The sequence below is a fragment of the Alligator mississippiensis genome, chromosome 4 (genome assembly GCF_030867095.1).
Source record: "Alligator mississippiensis isolate rAllMis1 chromosome 4, rAllMis1, whole genome shotgun sequence".
NCBI lineage: Eukaryota > Metazoa > Chordata > Crocodylia > Alligatoridae > Alligator > Alligator mississippiensis.
This window is the reverse complement of record NC_081827.1, coordinates 221,252,663-221,267,886: the sequence shown is the minus strand read 5'-3', so window position 1 is coordinate 221,267,886 and position 15,224 is coordinate 221,252,663. Positions and strand designations below refer to the sequence as shown.

The 15,224-nt window shown below is 45.7% G+C and overlaps 1 long non-coding RNA gene across 1 annotated transcript; it reads right to left on the bottom strand.

The window, feature by feature from the left end:
- Positions 1–2,596: 2,596 nt before the first annotated feature.
- Positions 2,597–15,164, bottom strand: LOC109281348 (uncharacterized). The gene is made up of 3 exons (XR_002087962.2): positions 14,566–15,164; positions 3,144–3,276; positions 2,597–2,801 (listed from the first exon to the last, which is right to left on the bottom strand). It is a non-coding gene; the product is annotated as an uncharacterized LOC109281348 (long non-coding RNA).
- Positions 15,165–15,224: the final 60 nt, after the last annotated feature.

The following is a 15,224-nucleotide window of genomic DNA, read 5'->3' as shown; positions in this document are numbered from 1 at the left end:
AGCACCCTCAATGTATTGCATGGTGTTAGGGCCAAATTCTCTCCAAACTTGCACAGTTTACATCTTGATTTGGCTTTATGAGATTTCACAATGGCTAGGAACAGACATTCAAAAAGCCATCTAGTCTAACCTATCTAGATTGTACCAATTTGAAAATTAATAGATATTCACTTTCAACTCAGGAAATGCAGGCACATGCCTGCAGTGGCTCAGATTGGAGGTTGGGGGGTGCAACAGCATGCCCTTGGCTGCAGGAAAGCTGCACTGAGGGGAGGGGGTGTGTGGCCAGGCCCAGCAGTAGCCTGGAGTGATCTGGCCAGGGAGGTCCCCTGGGGGCCGATGAGGCAGAGGGGGAAATAACCCCCTCTCTGCCCCCTTTGCCTCAGGGGGTCATGCTGGGTGGTATCTGGCCATGCCCCCACCCTTCAGCAGTGAGCTTGAGTCGGTGCTGATGGGCAGGGAGGGGGTAATTAACACCTCTCCCTGGCCAGATCACTCCAGGCTACTGCTGGGCCTGGCCACGCCCCCAGCCCTCCTGCCCAGTGCAGCTTTCCTGCAGCCAAGGGCATGCTATAGCACCCCCAACTTCCATCCTGAACCACTGCAGGCATGTGCCTGCATTTCCTGAGTTAAAAGTGAATATCTATTCACTTTCAAATTGGTACAATCTAGATAGGTTAGACTAGATGGCTTTTTGAATGTCTGTTCCTAGCCATTGTGAAATCTTATAAAGCCAAATCAAGATGTAAACCGTGCAAGTTTGGAGAGAATTTAGCCCTAACACTATGCAATACATTGGGGGTGCTCAACCTCTGGCTGGTGGGCCAAATGTGGCCTATAGAGTCCTCAGATCTGGCCTGTAGGGTACGCCAGGGTTCAGGAAATTTGGCAGCAGGGGAGCAGTGGCAATAAATGTGGCCACCCTCCCCCCTGCCAAATTCCCAAACCCTGCACAGATGGTTGGAGCCTGGCCACATCTCCTTCCCCGCATGGGGCTGAACTAAGCCCTCCCCCACTGCAGCTGGATAGGGGCCTGTGAGGCTGTGTTGGGGCCAGATCATGTCCGTCCCCCCCCGCCCCGGGCTGGGTTGAGGCTGGGCCATACCCTCTTCCCCCATGGGAGCAGTTGGGGCTAGGCTGCCTTGCTTCACACGGCTGGATGGTTCCTGTCACGTTTGCCCTGGGTGCCAGATTGGGACCATTGGCTGGATTTGGCCCACAGATGGACCGGGCACTGCCCATTCAGTCCACTGGGGAAAAATATTGATAAAAAAACCCTAGTTACATCTGATGTGATTTGCATTTCCTAAATGCATCATTTAAATAACAGGCTAGTTTTGCATTACTCTGATCTTGTAGAGGTAAAAGCTGCAGACAGCTCATGGAAAGGTTAAATGATTTGCCCAAGGATGTCACATAAATCTGTAACACAGCTAAGATTAGAAGTCAACACTGCTTGCACAGTCCTGTGTTCAGTCTACAAAACCTAGCTCCCTTAATATTTGATTTCTTAAGTGTGCCACGTACAGGAACAACTGGCACATTCCATTATTTTGATTTTTGAAAAGCATAGCAGGTCACATTTGTCCACCTTGACTTTTTCTTATTTGAGTCTCTAGCAAGAAGAATTATCCTGTCATCAGGTATGACGGGTAAAAACTAGAGGCAAGCATGATGTATATCAATTGTTGGAAATACCTATTGATTGTAATTTTTGCCCCGATATCAGAATGATAGACAAAATATAAATGAAAGAAATAAAAATCAAAGCATTTTTACTGTACAGCTGCAGACACTACAGTATGTCAGTTGCAGGAAAAATTGAATGTACATACAACTAATAATTCCTGAAGCCTTGCTCCTCTCTCTTCCTGATCTCCTTAGAGTCAAATTTTAGACCATTCACTATAAACAAAGCAACAATCATTATTCTGTCATTAGAAAATACACCAATGTGTTGTGTTTTCTACCTTCTTACATAGTGGAAAATTTTAAGGCTCAAAATAAAACTCTGCCAAAATCCTAGATTGCTATTGAGCACATCCAGAATTTTTTTGTTTATAATTATATATACTTTTCCCAATACCACTAGGAAACTGTTCTTCATGCATGTCAAGTTTTTAAAAACTGTGGAGTTGTTTCATTCCCTTTAAGTCAGATTGGATACTTTAGGGTAGGCCAAATTCCTGACTAAAAAAAAGCAAGGAGATTTTCAATTTCAAAAGAGCACTTTCCATTTTTCAAGTGAGAGTTAAATAATACAACTTGACTGCCCCTGAGGCTTTTCTCAATCTACAGCTGAGATCACTGTCCCCTTTTTGAGGATGTTACAAGATAAAGGAGGTTATTATGTAGAGGAGTCTGCTGTGAAAGCAGCATTACAAACTGACCTGCTGTACACCTATGTCGAAGAGCACTGTCTGCTTATTTAAGACATCACCAGGGAAAAAATGGTTGAAAGAGAAGACTGGTATGTGAGCAAACCTTATTTTCTTCTTGATAGTTTATTACTTTTAGTTGTTAATGTTATAAATGAATTCTTATATATCTTATATCGGTCTATTTAATAGAATTGAAAGATTTTGTATAACTGTGTTTAACTTTTATTTGATATATAATTATTTTGGGGGAAGCATACAAGATTCCTTTTTTCTGTTGTGAGATTTTCCAGGTCCCAAATAATTTATTTTTTTTTAGTGTGTGTTGCTTAAGTCCATTTGTAGGTTGTTTTAGATTTGTATTAGATTTACAGGGAATGCTAGTTATCTTGGAAAAAATGAGTCGAAGACAATACGGGTCACCTGAGAAAAAAGAGAAACAGGAGCAATTTGATTAATATATTTAATGTAATGTTTCCTTGGTGAATGAAATATTGCTAGGGACTGCAATCTGCATCATGGGCAGATTGAACCATCCTGCATGTAGCTTAAGGGAAATGGATGTAACATTAAAAACTTTACACGGGGTTTTAAAAAAAGATTATTAAATATTTGGCTATTCTCCCAATTATTAATACAACCTGGAAACAATAATACAACCAATGGAAAGGAAACTATTTTCTGTAAAAAGTGCAGGACATATATTAAGATTTATTTGAACAAGTCTAAAATGTTATAAAGCATGTTAAGATAACCCTTTATTACCTCATAGGTTTCAGGTCCCCAGAGGCTATATTTGTAGTCTCCAAACATCATTATTTAAGGTGTAAAGAACCTGCAGATGTGGATGATCCTCTGCTCCTTAGCTGAAGAATTATGAAGTGACTAGTTAGATCCGCTATAAAAAATATAATGTGCTTTTAAATGACCTCTTCCTTATACTTTTGTATAGTAAAAAGGGGCATTGAGAAGAAAAAGTGTGTAGAATATTTCAGGTTACTTTTAATCTGTGGCAGACTGAAATAAGTATTTTGAAGGTGATTCTAAACATTATCAGCAATACTGAGTTATAATTTTTCCAGATGCTGCAAAGGAAAGAGAGACATAAGGAAAGAGAGACATGTAAGCTAGAGCAAATCTTAAGTAGAAATTTCAGTAAAGTAGGTGCTCATTACAATGTTTTATCCCAGAAGATTTATTGGAAAAAATTAGGTCATCTTGAGTTTGATAAGTTTTTCAAGATTTTAGATCTCAAGCCTGCTACAGCAACATTAGTTAAGGGCTAAAGTTTGGGAGCAACAACTTTGACTTCACTAAAAATTCTTATATACAAATGTTTTAGTAGTAAAATGCTAGATATAGAATTTGAGTCTGGACAGACCTTTTTGATATAAGATTATTTCCATTGGGATTATGTAATGTGTCTTTCTAGCAACATCATGGTTCCTTAAAGGCCACACCTGCTGTAAATTATTTTATGTTGCTTCTAATTATTTTTATTATTACTAGTCACAATGACAGCCTATATTTTAATTGATAACACAAGTTCATATGTAACCTTAAGTAAGACTTTTATAAAGCAAAATGAAAATAAAAGGGAATATTTAAGGCTTAACTGATATTTGAGTCATCAAGATTTTGGCTGTTCTTACAAAACCTTCAGCTTGCTTCCTCACACACGCATGGAGCTGGGAGTGTGCACCAGGGACTCTAGCTAGTTTAAAGTTGCACATTAAGAGGCTGAACAGGTTGCACTATGGATGGAAGTTGCATTCACTTATCCCTAGGCTATGTTACCTGCTGTTTACTAAGTTCCTGTTCTTGTATGGGCTTAACTTTACACACAAGATTTATATATTGAAGTCAGTGCGGCTACTTATATATGAAGTTAAGCATGTTCATAATTGTTTCTGTATTGGGGCCCAAATTACTGCCATCACTTACTGGACCTGGAGGGTAAGCCCCAAAATTAATATTTATTTGAAATGTAGAGTAGATATGTAAACATTCCAAAATTCATAAAAGGGATGGAGCTGAGCACCCTCTAATAAAAATGCTTACAGCATGAGACAGACATAAAAAAAATCTGTTGGGAAAATGTCTACTTCCATATACTTATTAAAAATAAATTTGCAGCAAAGACATTTAAAGAAAGTGATGAGATGGAAGTACTCCTACTTGTCATTTACCAACTTTAAAGCATAATGCTACTTTAGGCTTTTTTATGACTTCACTCAAAAGCAACCCACTATTTCTGGTGTTATTCTTGGACCAGATCCTAAATAAGATTTAGGTATATGAAACAACATCCCACAATGATGATTCAAAAGGTAATAAAATCTTGGTGCAATGTAGTGATATAATAATAGAACAATATTAGATTTTGCCTTTTCACTTGGAGTCCTGATGTTTCTATTGTAATATGTTGGCATGCCATAGGTATGCTAATGTTTTATTCTACCTAACAATATTACAAGAAATACATTTGTTCCATTGGATACACTTACAAAGGTCATAATCTTAGAATCTCATGTGATCCTTAGTAGAATTTTCTTGTCCCCTAAAGAAGGAGAGTAAAAGAGTGACAAAACCATGGTCAACAGAAGTCTCAAGGATTAGGGCTGAAAGAAAGATTTTGGTGTATCTGAACATTAACGGATGGGCTCCAACTGAGAACACAGGGTACTAGTCATGCAGAATCAAGAATGAAAAACTTGGTAAGAGCTTTAAACCAGGAAATAGAGGAAGAAAATTGGAATAAAGTTGAGTCGGTTCCATGCCTGTTTTTAATACAGAAAAAATCATGTAAATATAGATGATAGCCAGATAGAGGAACACTAAAGGGCAGGAGGTTGAATAGACAGAAAGATTAGATCAGGGGTCAGCAACATTTGAGCAGAGTGCCAAAAACTCCCACAACTTTGACTTGGAAGATGCTGGCGTGCCAGGGGCAAACAGTGGGGGAGCTGTGAGAGTCCTGATCCTTGTTGTGGCAGTGCAACCCTGGCCCCTTCCCCATCATCTGCCTCAATGTGTATGTACCAAGCAAAATGCCTCTGAATGCCACACTCTGGCACCTATGCCAGGAATTGCCAACCCCTGAATTAGACTACTAGTACTGATAGAAGTAGGAAGTAGATGCAAAACAGTTATTGGAAGGATTGAGCCTAATCGAACTAGGGAATTGCGTTTGATCATTGAGAAATAACTAAAAGGGTTGTAAACTTATTCAAGAAGCTTGGGCAACAAGACACTCTTCACCAAACCATTTCAGATCATCAAATTGCACACTACGATCTTTCATCTCTGGAAGATGAGAAACAATGCACAATGTGACTGTTAATATCAGTTGCAAACTACAGACTCCACTGTAAATTGTTGCTTTGATCACTGGCGAATGGTATCTCAGACACATACTAAACTACTTCTAGAACTATACACTTGCATATTAATCTGGACCTTGTTATTTGTACTTTGGTTATCACTTCTGCTATTCTAAAGAAGAGTGACAAAATGAAGGGACTGGAAATATTGATGTGGGATATGAAACCAGGTACTATTAAAATAACCAAGATTGTGCAATAGCAATCATAAATACAACAGTAGTATTGAAGAGTATGCACTGCACAGCAAAGAAAGGAAAAGAGAAAAGTGGACGGGTCATACTCGACCTGGGGGGAAGTGGGCAGCAGAGTCCCCCAGGGCTCGGTCCTTGGGCCCGCGCTGTTCAGTTTCTTTATCAGCGATTTGGACGATGGGGTGAAAAGCAACCTGTTCAAATTCGCTGATGATACCAAAATCTGGGGTGAGGTAGGCACGCTAGTAGGGAGGGAAAGACTGAAGCAAGACCTGGATAGGTTGCAAGGTTGGGCTGACAAAAACAGGATGCGTTTTAATACGGACAAGTGCAGGGTACTGCACTTGGGCAGTAGTAACCGGCAACACACTTATAAGATGGGAAACTCCCTTCTTGAGAGCAGGGAGGCAGAAAGGGATCTTGGAGTCGTCATTGACTCCAAGATGAACGTGGGCTGACAATGCGAGGTCATGGTCAGCAGGGCTAACCGGACCCTATCGTGCATCCACAGGTGCATCTCAAGTAGGGCCAAAGAGGTGATCCTCCCCCTCTACGCAACACTGGTCAGGCCACAGCTGGAATACTATGTCCAGTTCTGGGCGCCCCACTTCAAGAGGGATGTGGACGACATTGAGAGGGTCCAGAGGGGGGCCACCCGCATGATCCGGGGACAGCAGGGCAGACCCTACAATGAGAGACTACGGGACCTGAACCTGTTCAGCCTTCACAAGAGAAGGCTAAGAGGGGACCTTGTGACCATCTATAAATTCACTAGGGGGGACCAGAAGGGTTTGGGGGAGACCTTGTTTCCCCCAGCGCCCCCCGGGATAACAAGAAATAATGGCCACAAGTTGTTGGACAGTAGGTTCAGATTAGACATCTGTAGGAACTACTTCACAGTTAGGGCGGCTAGGATCTGGAACCAACTTCCAAAGGAAGTGGTGCTGGCTCCTACTCTGGGGGTCTTTAAGAAGCAGCTCGATGCCTACCTGGCTGGGGTCACTTGAGCCCAGTTTCCCTCCTGCCCAGGCAGGGGGTCGGACTTGAAGATCTACAAGGTCCCTTCCGACCCTACTTCTATGATTCTATGGAGTAGCATTGTATATTCATTATATGCAAGATAGCCAAAAAATAAGACTGGTAGTGCCAAGAAAGAGTATGATAAAACAGCAACTCTTGAGCTCAAAATCATTTTGAAGAAGGAAAGTGGTTCTACTGTGGTAGGACTGAGGTCATTTAGAGATCCTTCATATAGAAATCCAATCTACTGGATTCCTATACGGAGAGATTTCTGTAAGATTTCCAGAGAAATTAATACTACCAGATATTGCTATTTAAGGAGGCGAAATTCTTATATAGGTTAAGGACAAAAATTACACATAAACCAGTATAAGTGATCAGAAACTGGTTCAAATATGTAACACAACAGAAGTTCAGTGCACATAAACTGTTTTCAAAATGGCTGAAACCAGTTTAAGATAACCTGAACGGATGTAGTATCAGACTTAACTGATTTAGGTCAAAACAGTTTATTGAACTTCTGTCCAAGATCCCCTCCAGCTTTAAGTTAACTCATAGTCCCCCAGCATCCCAAGATGCTTTGCAAGACCCCAGCATTCCAAGTCCCCCAGCATCCCACGATGCTTTGCAAGACCCTGTCCCCCTCACAGGGTGGGTGGGTTAGCCTTAGCTCAAGGGCTAAATACAGAGAGTCAAGGCTGAATTGATTCAGTCTTTGCAGATTAATCAAAGCTTCAGAGATAAATTGAGAAGTGAACACACATTCACTTTTGATTCAGGAAATGCAGCCACATACCTGCAGTGGCTCAGGCCAGAAGCTGGGGGCAATAAAAAACACATCCCAGCCTGCCAGATACTGCCAAAGGGAAGGGACTGAAGCACCAAACGCTTTTCCCCAATCCCTACTTGGGCAGAGGGGGTGTAGCCAGGCTCCAGCCCTGAGCTAGCACGCTGAGGCCAGGGGGAGGGGTGCTTTAAACCTCCACCATGGCCTGCATGACACCCCAGCCTGAGTCCCAAAGCATCAGCTGTCAAGGCACTAGCTGCTCCTGCCCTGCACCTTTACTACCTCTGTTCTCCCCTCTTCTTCCCCAACCAAATGACTGTTGCTAGCTACTGCAATGCTAAATCTTGCACCCAAGCTCTCCAGCGACCTTTTGGCTGAAGGGGGAAGTGTGAGGAAGGTCATCTTCAGCCTGCCCCAGGTGCTCTGAGTCAGCCAGGCTCAGCCTCTGTCTCATCAGCACCACTTTATCAGCTTTAGCTAGGCCTAAGGAGGCTTGAGGCTGGCAAAGATGAGAGGAGAGGGGTGAGCAGATCTCTTGCAGGGGCAGCTGGCAAAGCCTAGGCTGCAAACCTCCCTGGGAAAGGAGTGGGCAGCTAGTCGGACCCACTTCATTTTCTGTTTTGAAGTGAAGCATCGGGTGGGGGAGGGGGGGAGCAGAAAGGAGGCAGGGGGAGATGGGCTGTGGGGAATGCTCAGCCTGTGTGATTAGGCAAGGGAGGATTTGGGTGGTATGTGTGTGTGTGTGGGGGGGCAGTGGGTGTGTGTGCAGGGAGTATGTGTGTATATATGGAGGGGTGTGGGGGAGCATAGAGGTTGTATGTGTGTGCATGTGGGGGATGTGTGGGTGTATTTGTTTGAATGAGTGTGTGCACATCTGTGCATGGGTCTGGAGAGGGGTCTGCATGTGGGTGTGTGAGCATGCGTATGCACATGCATGTTTCCAAGCATGGTTCGGGGGGGGGGGGTGTGCACATGTGCGTATCTGGGGGATGAATGTACACGTGCATGCATGCAGTGGTGGGTGTGCAGGTACCATACTTGCTTCCTGAGTGCCATAAAGGTGGTGCTGATGGTGTGCACGTGGATGCACATCAGGTCTGCTGCAGGGTTTGAGTGTGGAATGTATGTTGTGGGGGGTAACAGCATGTGAGGGACTGCTTCTCCCAGACAAACCCCGGATGACAGACTAATGGTTCCAGGGGAAGAGCTGGGTCCACCTGCTGGTCCAGCTGGGGTAGGGCTGTATGTATGTGCCTGATTGGGGGTGGGGATGGCAGCGGTGACCTGCGAGGGACAGAGAGCTGGAGCGAGCCCCGTGCCTGGCCGGCAGCATGAGGAACCTGCAGCTGGCAGGGGAGGCAGTGTGGGGCAACCTGTGCGTAAAGCAGTTCTGCTGAAGCAGGAGGTTGAAGAGGAAGAGCAAGGCACATGCCCTAATGGTCCTGGGACCCCAACGCACACAGGCAACAGCTGGCTAGGCAGCAGCATGCAGGCAACACTGCTGCAGCTCTGGGCAGGTGCCCTGGTAGGCCGGACTGGCCATGCAGGACACGCTCTTTGTGCCTGCTGCTGCCTGAGCTGGTTTCGTGTCCATGGGCATGAAGGGCTCATCCCACACAGCCAGTCCAGCTGCCAAGGCACCTGCCAATAGCTGCAGCAGCAGTGCCTCTGTGCTGCTGCCTGACTGGCCACCACCCGCACGCGCTGGGGCCCCAGAACCTGATGCTGCAGAGTTGCTTCATGCACAGGTTGCCCGATGATGCTTTCCCTGCCAGCTGCAGGTCCCTCATGCTGCCAGTGAGGCACAGGGCTTGATTCCATTCTCTGCTGCTCTCAGGTCACCACTGCCACCCCTGCCCCACAGCCAGGCACACACATACACTCCCCTTGCTGCCTAGCAAGATGAGCAGGCAGACCTGGCTCTTCCCCCTGAACCATCAGGCTGTCAGCTGGGGTTTGCCTCAGGGTGGCGGGGGGAAGTCCCTGCTGGGCTACTGCCACCCCCGCTGCTAGCGAGGAAAGCAGGGGATGTGGCCACGCCCCAGCTTGGGGTCTGCGCACTGAGGTGGGGAAGGGAGTTTAAACCCCGGGCCAAGCTCTGCCGAGCCCAAACTGGCCCTGCACCATTGGGGGAGCCCCCTGCTGGCACAGGAGCGGTCCATGCATGTCCACTGGTGCTGTGTCGAAGGGATCATGGGGGGGGGGCACATTCCCCATTCCCAGATTTCTGTGCTGACAACAGGACGCGGAGCTGCAGCCTGGCCAGATCAGTATTTGGCAGGAGCTGTTTCCATGGCCCAGCAGGTGGGACCCGGCATGGGAGGGTGGAGCAGGGCAGAGAGACTCAGTGCTGGCACCACCAGTGCTAGGATGACAGGGGGTGACTTACCATGCCAGCATGGCTGATGCAGGGCACCCAGTGGCGGCATCACTGAGTTTCCCTGCCCTGTTCTGCCCTCCTGTGCTGGGTCCTGCCCACTGGGCCCTGGAGGTGGCTCCTGCACAATGTTGGTCTGGCCAGGCTGCAGCCCCATGCCCTGCTGTTGATGCAAAAAACTGGGGGAACGTGTGCCTGCCCTCCCATGACCCTTCTAAAACCTTGCCAATGGGGGTGCCCAGATTGCCCCAGTGCCATTGTGGGGGTTCCCCCAGTGGTGCAGGGCCACTGTGGGTCTACGAGAGCTTGGCTCTTATGGCTCGGATTGGCCATGTGCCATCGGAGCTGTGCACCAAATTGTGGTGTGCCCGGACCACCCTTGTGCCATCAGGGAGCCCCTTGATCTGCAGGGCCAGATCAGGCTTGCCAGAGCTCAGCCCCTGGCCCTGATGGCAAAGGCACAGTCCCCTAGCCCTGGCCCTCCAACCCCACCCCATCCCATAGATTTACCTGCATCTAGCTGCTAGGGCTGCTCCCACCACCCTGCCTGGCTGTATTGCTGCCCGTGTGTGTGTGCATGCTCACATGCACGTGGTACCCCTTATCTCTGATCACCTTCCCCCCACTTCCCCCAGCTGCAGGCATCTCTTTGCAGGCTAGAACTCTGCCAACCTGCAAGGGGAAACCCACAGTTTCTCACTTCAAAGGGTAAAATCCATATTTTTCCATGGGATATGTAACATCTGGATCCCTGTTGATCAGCAGAGATAGCTATTTGTTACTGGTTAGAAAATGTCAGGGGAAAAAAAGGGAGAAGTGCCAAAAGCCAAGCTGAGTTACAAACTGCAGATTAAAACAAATGGCAAAAGATTATTCAGGCATATAAAAAAAAAAAGTGAGCAAAGAAAGATGAAAGAGTGGCTTTATAGTGGTGATGGTACTGAAATTAAATGACAGTATTAGAATGGCCAAAAACCCAAAATGTTTTGCCTACATTTTAAAGAATGGTGATACTATATATCAGGCCAAAGGCTGGATGGAAAATTAGACTGATACTGTCATGGAGTGCTGGGGGGTGCTTGCTCAGGAAGTCTTGTCTGGTCTCTAGTACACCTTGAAGCTAGCTCAAGCTTGGTTTCTAGAACAATGGGGGAGCCTGAGCATTTTTCCATTCTGCGACCCTGGCCGTGCGATTCCTCAGCCTCCCAGGTTCTCTGTAACCCTTATCCAAGGAACTAGCATCCAGTTCTGCTCCCAAGAGACAAAACTTCACCTCCTCTTGGGGTGACCCAGTGTAACTCACTGTTCCAAGTAGCACAAAATAGTCTCTTTGGTAATGAGACAATGGCCAGCCAGCCAAGGTCCCTCTAACTCCAAAGTCTCTCCACTCCTGATCTAGCCTGCACAGCTTGACCACCGCCAAAGATACTCAGCTATTCCCTTCCAGTCTTTTCCAGCTCCCCATTGCTCTTCCAGCTTCTCTCATCCCTCCAGACTCTACTGGTCCAAGACTTGCCAGGCTACTTTTTCCAGCCTGTTCTCCCTTTTGCCATGTTTATCTGCCCACCCACTTCTGGGTACTGGCCATCTCACCTGTGTTGATAAGCCAATACAGCCATTCCCAACTGCTGATGCTAAAGGGCCATGTCTTCTCTTCTGTGGCCAGCTTTGGCACTTAAATCCTCCTTCTCTGTACACAGGCTAAGAAGGTAACCAGAGCCATACAATATTATAACAACGTGAATATTGTGATATTTTTATTAACTACAAAGCATGCAGTCCATCACAGGAGCAAAGGTAGGATGGAAAATTACAATGACGGTATGGAAATGGAAATGACCCCATCAGAAGCAAAAACAAAACTGGCTGAACCTTATGTGCTTAACTGGAGAGAAATAGGTGGAATGGGATAATCTCCCTGCCAGTACTGGAATAAATTAGCACATTAGATCACAGGTCAGGTAGCAAGGATTTTTAATAAACCTATCGAGCCTTGTGTTATTGGAGAATAGCAAATATAGTACTGATACTTGATATGGTACTTAAATTGTGAAAAAAAGAGATCTGGGGAACTACAACCCCACCAATTTGACTATAACATTAGGTAAATTTTGAAGGGAAAAATAAGTAAAGGCATGAAAATGAATAAAAAATAGGATCAAATACAACATAAATTTACCAAAGGTAGATTTACACTAGACTAATCCAATCTGTTTGTTTGATAAAAGGAGATACAATTGATTGAATATGTCTAGACTTCATTAAAACCATTATTACAGTTCCACATGAAAAGTTATTAGTTTAAACTGGAGAAGATGGAGATTATTAAATAGCTTAAAAACTGGTAAAAAAGGAGATGACAACAGTTCATGTTTGAAAAAGAACTATCTTGCTGACTGACATTTAATAGTGGAATTCCTCAAAGATCAGCTTTGGGACCAATCTTGTTTAATATTTTAATTAATGACCTTGGCACAGAAAGTAATCTACTAATTAAATGTGCTGATGACAAAAAATTGGGAGGCACTGTCAATGATGAGAAGGGTAAAAGTACCATACAGGAGGAACTGGGCAACCTTGAAGGCTTGGAATAGAAAGTTTGGTAGTATAAGGTCAGGCATTTGGGGAACTAATAGCAAAATACTGAGCTATCAGTTTGAGAGCTCATCTTTTGGAAATTACAGAGAAAACATAAGGCCTGTATGTGTACTGGTCAATTACAAGCTGTCTATGAATGTAACAGCCATGAAACAAAGCAAATGTGATTCTAGGATGTAAGAGGTGAGGTATTCCCAGGACAGGTAGGGAAGTATTAATAGCATTGTACCAGGTCCTGCGAGACATCATTTAAAATACTATGTACAATTGTGGTCATGCAGGTTATAGAAAAAATGAATTCAAATTTGATCAGGTACAGAGAAGGTATACTAAAATAATTTGAGAAGTGGATGGTCTATCTTGTGAGAAGATATTGGAAAAACTTGACTTAATTAGCTGCAAGGAAAAAAGTTGTCTATAAATACACCCAGGGGGTAAACACCTAGGAAAAAGAACAATTCAAGCTGAAGGACAATATTGGCACAAAACCAAATAGACATAAACCAGCTGTGCACAGATACAGGCTGCAAATTGGTAAAAAGTTTCTAGCCATCACAGGACTGAGATTCAGAACAAAAAACTAGAGACAAAAGATTAACTAGTTTTAAGATGGAACTTGACCAGTTTATCAAAGAGGTTGTGTAAAATGCGGTTGTCTTTGACAAGGACTTGGGCTTCATGAAGCAGGAGATTCCTTCTAGACCAACCTTTTTGGACTTGAGGCACTCTACATTGGACTCAAGGAACCCGTCCATAACGTCTGTGAACTTCAAAAACTAATTTATTGTATTTACTCAAATCCAAAATGAGGGTTTTTTTCTCCATTTAACATGGGGGGAAAAAGCAGTTTGTCTTGGATTCAAGTACAAAGTGGTGGGGCAGGGAGAGAGGGAGACCTGCTACAGCTCTGACTTCAGCTGTGACCTGGAGTCAGGGCTGCAGTTGCAGCCTGCCACCCCCACTGCTACCACCTCCACCCCTCTACCTGCTCCCTTTCCCTGCTGCTTACCCTCTGGCCCTAGCTCTGTCCAGTAACCTGCCCCCACCTCCCACCTTCCCCACTTCAGCTGCAGCGGTGGGGCTGGTAGCAACTGGAAAATGACCCTCCGATTTTATACATGGAAAATTATAACAAATTTATAATTTTTCCATATACAGAATCTAATTACTGGGGGGTCACCTTAAATACAGAGCTGTTTTGAATTTGGGTAAGTATGCTAGATATAGATAACAGTCTATATAATATATAAATATATCAGTGTTTACTTCCTTGTAGAGGGACTGGGCAGTGGGGGTGGGGAATCAGCCAGGCAGGGACACGCCTAAGCCTTCACTTATTTGCTTATCTCCTCACACCTCATGCTGTGAAACCCTGGCTGAGAATGCTGTTCTAGGCCTATGATGTCATTCTATCAAACAGGAATGAGATGAGCAGTCGGGCTCCTTGGCAGGTCACAGCTCACCACACCCTAGCTACAAAATTCTCTGAAAAGGAAAACAGGTGTGATCTACTTCGTGCAAAGGGGTTTGAATCCAAAGAGGAATACAGCATTATTTCCTGTTCAGAGCTGGAACAAAAGCTCAGAATTGTGTTGTTGCTAGAAATGGCAAAAAAACCCCAACCCCCAACAACCCCAAAACACTGGTTATCCACCTCTCTTTCAAAGTCAGCACTCTCTTAAGAAACAGTTACTATATCCCACTCCTTTCCTCCCTTCTCTCTCCAGCTGTATTTTTAACTCTCCGGTTCATTTCCCCATGCTTATTTTCAACCTGCTGAGAGACTGGCTTTATTTTGTTGGATACTCCTTTTAAGAGCATTTTCTACCTGAGCATTTTTCCCTGCAGCAATGTCACATCCTGGTTGCTCTTTGTCTGCTTTTCTGGGATCCTTCCTTTCTCAGTTCCTTCTCCAGTCCACACCACCCGGGCGATCCTTGCCTCTGCGTGCGCCTGTGGGGCAGGGGCAGGGGCAACAGGCCCTGTTCGCGGCCCCAACGCAGGTGAGCGCGATGGTGAAGTGCGCAGGGCCCAAGTGAGAACAGAGGGACCTGGAAGGGCACAGCAAAGGCTGTTTTGAAGCAGTGTCTGCACTGCTGCTTGGGACATGGCTACTCTGCTATCCCTCTTTTAACACCCTCTCTCCTGCGTGGGACCCGAGGGAAGAGGAGCTCCCTCCCACGGCTAGGGGCGGGTGCTACAAGCATAGGGGCTGAGAAAAGGCTGGGGCTGGAGGCCAGAGGCTTGCCCCAAATGAAGCCAGGCTGCAGGGGGCCCCCGGGAGGAGCTCTCCCGGGCCTGCCCAGCCTCTACTTCCCTCACAGCCCCTCCCCGGGGCTGAAGGCGGCGGACAAGGTGCTGTCCGCCTCCGCTGCGGTGGGGCGGGGACTTTTTCCTCTCGCAGCGCAACACACACGGTACACAACACGAGCAGCAGAAGACGGAGGGCGGCACCTTATCCCTCCGCCGTCCCGCCCCGTTCTCGCG